The sequence below is a fragment of the Olea europaea genome, unplaced genomic scaffold (assembly GCF_002742605.1).
Source record: "Olea europaea var. sylvestris unplaced genomic scaffold, O_europaea_v1 scaffold2446, whole genome shotgun sequence".
NCBI classification, from domain to species: domain Eukaryota; kingdom Viridiplantae; phylum Streptophyta; class Magnoliopsida; order Lamiales; family Oleaceae; genus Olea; species Olea europaea.
The window spans coordinates 1,154-6,906 of NW_019242657.1; the positions used below are offsets into that span (position 1 = coordinate 1,154).

At 39.5% G+C, this 5,753-nt stretch overlaps 1 pseudogene; it reads right to left on the reverse strand.

The window, feature by feature from the left end:
• Positions 1-284: 284 nt before the first annotated feature.
• Positions 285-5,436, reverse strand: LOC111382198 (annotated as a pseudogene).
• Between the last annotated feature and the right edge of the window lie 317 nt (positions 5,437-5,753).

The following is a 5,753-nucleotide window of genomic DNA, read 5'->3' on the forward strand; positions in this document are numbered from 1 at the left end:
GCAATGCAATTCACAAACAAAATGTATCCTCCCCCCAACTAAAAGTTACATTGTCCTCAATGCATAAACATGTTTTCAAAAATAAAGAAGGGGAAAGGTATTACCTGAGTACTGCAGTGAATTAACTTAAGTTCGAAGGATGAGAAGCCTGAAAGAACTCAGTGGATGGATAATGCAAGGAGTAAGAAAAATAAACAAAAAAAAAATGAATGCAAATCATACTAAAAAGAAAAATCTAAAACTAATATACAAAAAAATAAAGTGAAGGATGAACCTGAGTGAAGCTAAGGGTGGTAAACAGGGTCTGCAAGGGGAATTTCTTCTACTGCAGGCACCGATTGCCCAAAAGCTATTTTGAGACGCTTTCCATTCACTTTGAACACTCTACCATCATTAGGATCCTCAATTTCAACCGCTCCATTTTCAAAGACTCGTAATACCACAAAGGGCCAGTCCATCTAGAACGAAGTTTTCCAGGATGCTTGTGGAGTCTAGAATCATACAGGTATACTTTTTGATTTGGTTCAAAAGTTTTTCTCAAAATGTTATTATCATGAAAAGTTTTCATTTTTTCCTTGTAGATTCTAGAACTCTCATAGGCCTCATTTCTCAACTCCTCTAGCTCAGCCAATTGAAATTTCCTAAGCTTACCTCCCTCCTCTAGGTTGAAATTAAAATGTTTAATAGCCCAATATGCTTGGTGTTCAAGCTCCACAGGTAAATGGCAAGGCTTTCCAAAAATAAGTCTATATGGTGACATACCTAGGGAAGTCTTAAAAGCAGTACGGTAAGCCCAAGGTGCACCACTTAATCTTAAAGACCAATCTTTACGATTAGGATTCACCGTTTTTTTCAAAATTTGTTTAATTTCCCTATTAGCCAATTCTACCTGTCCACTAGTTTGGGGGTGGTAAGTAGTAAAGATTTTATGAATAACTCCATATTTTTTCACTAGTGCTTCGAATGAACGGTTGCAAAAGTGTGTGCCTCTGTCACTAATAATGACACGTGGTGTACCAAACCTAGACAAGACATTTTCTTTGAGGAATTTAATAACCGTTTTATTGTTATTAGCTCTACAAGCGACTGCCTCTACCATTTAGACACATAATCCACCGCCACAATAATGTATAGATAACCAAAAGAAGGTGGAAAGGGGCCCATAAAGTCAATCCCCCAACAATCAAACACTTCTATCACTAATATGGGGTTTAAAGGCATCATATTACGTCGAGACACGACACCTAATTTTTGACATCTTTCACAGGTTCTACAATAGGTATTAGTGTCTTTGAACAAGGTAGGCCAATAAAAACCACATTGTAGAATTTTTACAGCAGTCTTTTTTATAGAGAAGTGGCCACCACATGCTTGAGTATGACAGAAACTAAGTATGCTAGGTATTTCTTCATTGGGGACACAACGTCTTAATATTTGGTCGGGGCAGTACTTAAACAAACATGGGTCATCCCAATAAAAATTACGTACCTGAACCAAAAACTTCCTCTTATCCTTTGTACTCCACTCCTTTGGGATTTCACCTGTAGCCAAGTAGTTCACAATGTGAGCAAACCATGGTAAAGAAGAGACAGAAAATAAATTTTCATCTGGGAATTCATCTCTTATTGGCAAGGTGTTTGTAGTGTCTTCAAAGGTTAGCCTTGATAAGTGGTCTGCTACGACATTCTCCACTCCTTTCTTGTCTTTGATGGTGATGTCAAATTCCTGCAAAAGTAATATCCACTGTATTAATCACGCCTTAGTATCCTTCTTTGCAAGAAGGTACTTAAGGGCTACATGATCTGCGAAAATTGTAATGGGAGAACCTATTAGATAGGATCTAAACTTGTCGAGTGCAAAGACCACAACTAGTAGCTCTTTTTCAGTTGTGGAATAGTTTATCTGAGCACTGTTAAGAGTTCTACTAGCGTAGTAAATGACAAAAGGCTTACCCTCTCTTCGTTGTCCTAGTACAGCACCTACCGCATAATCACTAGCATCACACATAATTTCAAACGGCAGGGACCAATCAGGTGGTTGCATGATCGGTGCAGAAGTGAGCTTGTTAATCAGTGTTTTAAATGCCTCTTGGCATTCTGGGGTCCATTCAAAATTGGCTTCTTTACTTAGAAGGTTATACAAGGGTCTAGACATGGATGAAAAGTTCTGTATGAACCTCCTATAAAAACCTGCGTGACCTAGAAATGATCTTATGTCTTTGACGGTTTTAGGTGTAGGCAATTTGGAGATCAGTTCAATTTTTGATTTGTCGACCTCTATTCCTTTAGAAGAATTTACATGTCCTAAGACAATTCCTGAAGGTACCATAAAATGACATTTCTCCCAATTCAAAACTAATCCTTTTTCCACACACCGGGTCAAGACTCTCTTCAAGTTAAATAGGCATGCATCAAACGAGACTCCAAACACTGTCAAGTCATCCATGAAAACTTCCACGTACTCCTCTATCATGTCAGTAAATATGCTTATCATGTATCTTTGGAATGTGGCAGGGGCATTACAAAGTCCAAATGGCATCTTACGAAATGCATAAGTACCAAATGGGCAAGTAAATGTGGTCTTCTCTTGGTCTTCTAAGGCTATTTCAATTTGATAATAACCAGAGTAGCCATCCAGAAAACAGTAAAAAGGATGGCCAGCCACATGCTCCAGGATTTGGTCTAAAAAGGGGAGGGGAAAGTGGTCCTTATGGGTGGCAGCATTCAACTTCCTATAATCAATGCACATGCGCCATCCAGTCACTGTTTTTGTTGGGACCATTTCACCTACTTCATTTTTTACCACTGTGACACCAGACTTTTTAGGGACTACCTGTGTAGGACTAACCCATTTACTATCTGCAATAGGATAAATGATACCTGCATCTAACAGTTTCAGCACTTTATTTTTCACAACTTCTTTCATTGTCGGGTTTAGCCTACGCTGTGGGTCTCTTTTAGGGGTGGCTCCTTGTTCTAAATGAATCCTATGTGAGCAAATTTGAGGACTAATACCCTTAATGTCAGCTATAGTCCAACCTAATGCATATTTGTGTTCATTCAGAATGTTTAAAAGTTGCTCACATTGTAATGCATCCAATTCTAAAGAAATAATTACAGGAAAAGTATCACCTGGTCCAAGGAATTCATGTTTCAATCTTGGGGGTAGCGGTTTCAAATCTAGTTTGGGGCTCTCAATGCTTGATGGTTGCTGGTCGCCCGTCCTATCTGGTAATTCTTCAAATTTGGGTTGCCATGGTGATGTCCCATAGTCTTGAAATTTTGCAAAAATAGCACAAATGTTAGCATATTCTTCATCATTAACATTTGCTGGAATTGCAGAATTCAAAAGAAAAAGATTTAAGAGATCATAATTTGTAGTCTCAAGTGCCTCCTCCTGAGTGAGTGCCTCAATCATATGTGTGTGGTGGCACTCATCACTTTCCATTGGTTGCTTAGCAATGTGGAAAATGTTGACTTCTAGAGTCATATTCCCAAAAGACAATTTCATTAGACCATTTCTGCAATTTATAAGGGCGTTAGCTGTGGCGAGGAAAGGTCTACCAAGAATAATAGGAATTTTAGAATCAACATTAACATCAACCTTCACATCCAAGACTAAGAAATCAACGGGGTAGTAGAATTTATCAATTTGAACCAACACATCTTCAACTACTCCCCTAGGTCTTATAGTGGATCTATCAGCTAGTTGTAGAATCACAGAAGTGGGTTTAATTTCACCAAGACCTAATAGTAAGTATATGGAATGGGGCATGAGATTAACACTGGCTCCCAGATCAAGGAGAGCTTGTGCAAACTCATGGTTCCCGATGACACAGGAAACAGTTGGACAGCCAGGGTCTTTATATTTCGGTGGGATCCTTTGTTCAATCACAGCACTCACTTGTTCGGTCAAAAAGGCAGTCTTCTTGACAATGTGTTTCCTCTTCATAGTGCACAAGTCCTTAAAGACTTTCGCATATGTAGGAACTTGTGAAATTACATGCAAGAGTGGAAGATTGATTTTTACTTGCCTAAGGTGATCTAGGATCTCACTGTGTTGATTGACTGATTTTGGGCTAAGCTTAAGGGCTTGTGGAAAAGGTACCCTCGATGGATTTCCTACTGCCTCATCACTAGGGCTGCTTTCTACAGACTCACTAGACTCCTTTTCATTTTCCCTAGGTTTTGAAATTGGTTCTATAACCTTCCCAGATCGAGTGGTGATTGCATTTGCTTCCTTAAGGTTACTCTCTCCTGAACCCGAGGTTTGAGCCATATGCTGTCCCTTAGGATTAGGTTGAGCTTGTGCTGGAAATTTTCCACGTTCCCCCACAGTTAAGGCATTGGTCAATTTAGACACATGATTTTTTATCTCCTTATTTTCCTCCACTACCTGGTTAATCATAGTCTCAAACTTCTGATTGATCTTGCATTGTGCTTCTATGAATGCATGTAGGGTATCTTTTAAAGAGTTCCTAGAGGGTGTGGGTTGATATGATGGTGCACTGTAAGTTCTATTTGATTGAGTAGTTTGTTGGTTTTTAGATTTCCAGCTGAGATTGGGATGATTGCGCCACCCTGGGTTATAGGATTCGAAGAAAGAAGAATAGGGCTTCCTATATATGCGTAAGGCATTACAATGTTCCTCATAAACCCCTCTCATCTCAATTAAAGTGGTGCACTTTTGGGCTAGGTGATCTACTCCACCGCACACAAAACAAGGTCCCAAAGATTCAACACGCGAAACGGTTTGTGCATGTTTAGAGCCTTTAACACGCAAGGTCTCAAATTCCTTAGTAAGGGCTTCCACTTTGGCCTAAAGACTATCTTCTTCCCTAAGTTGATAAATACCTGTACTAGTGAGGTTTCCTGGAGGTCGTGACCTATTGGTACTATCAGTAGGGCTAGGTCCAATCCAAGTATGAGCTTTCTCAGCAAGATCTTCTAGATACTCTATGGCCTCATCCGGATCCTTTTGCAGGAAATCACCGTTACACATCATCTTTACGAATTGACGTTCCCTAGGTGTTAATACCTCATAAAAGTAACTAACTATACGCCAGCTCTCATAACCATGGTGAGGACAAAGGGCTTGTAGTTCTTTAAATCTCTCCCAGGCATGATATAGGGTCTCACTATCCTTTTGGGTAAAAGATGAGATTTGCTTCTTAAGGGCGCTAGTCTTATGGTGGGGAAAGTATTTATTAAAAAATGCTTGCGTCATTTCAGCCCATGAACCAATTGAACGTGGTCTCAACGAATATAGCCAGGTTTTTGCTCTCTCTTTAAGTGAAAATGGGAAAAATTTTAACCTGGCTGCATCCGTTGTACCATGTTGATTGTGGAAGGTTGCAACTACCTCCTCAAATTCCCTAATATGCACGTATGGGTTTTCACTACTAAGTCCATGAAAAGTGGGAAGAAGTTGAATCATTCCCGATTTTAGTTCCATACGTGACATAATGGGCGGAAACATTATGCATGATGGTGTGGTGTACGTGTGGGGTGCAAATAATCATGCAAAGTCCTATAAGGCGCATCGCCGTGTTCACTATCAGACATAGTGTTATGTGTTGAGGTGTTCGTGGCAATTGATGCAGTAGCAAAATAAGGGTTATATTGAGATTCAAACACTGGATAAGATGCTCCAGTAGAACTCCCCTGATTGTCTCGATCCCTGCTCATCAAACACACACAAAAAAAACAAAGAAAATGTGAAAACAAAATAAAAATAACTCTAAAAAAAAATTA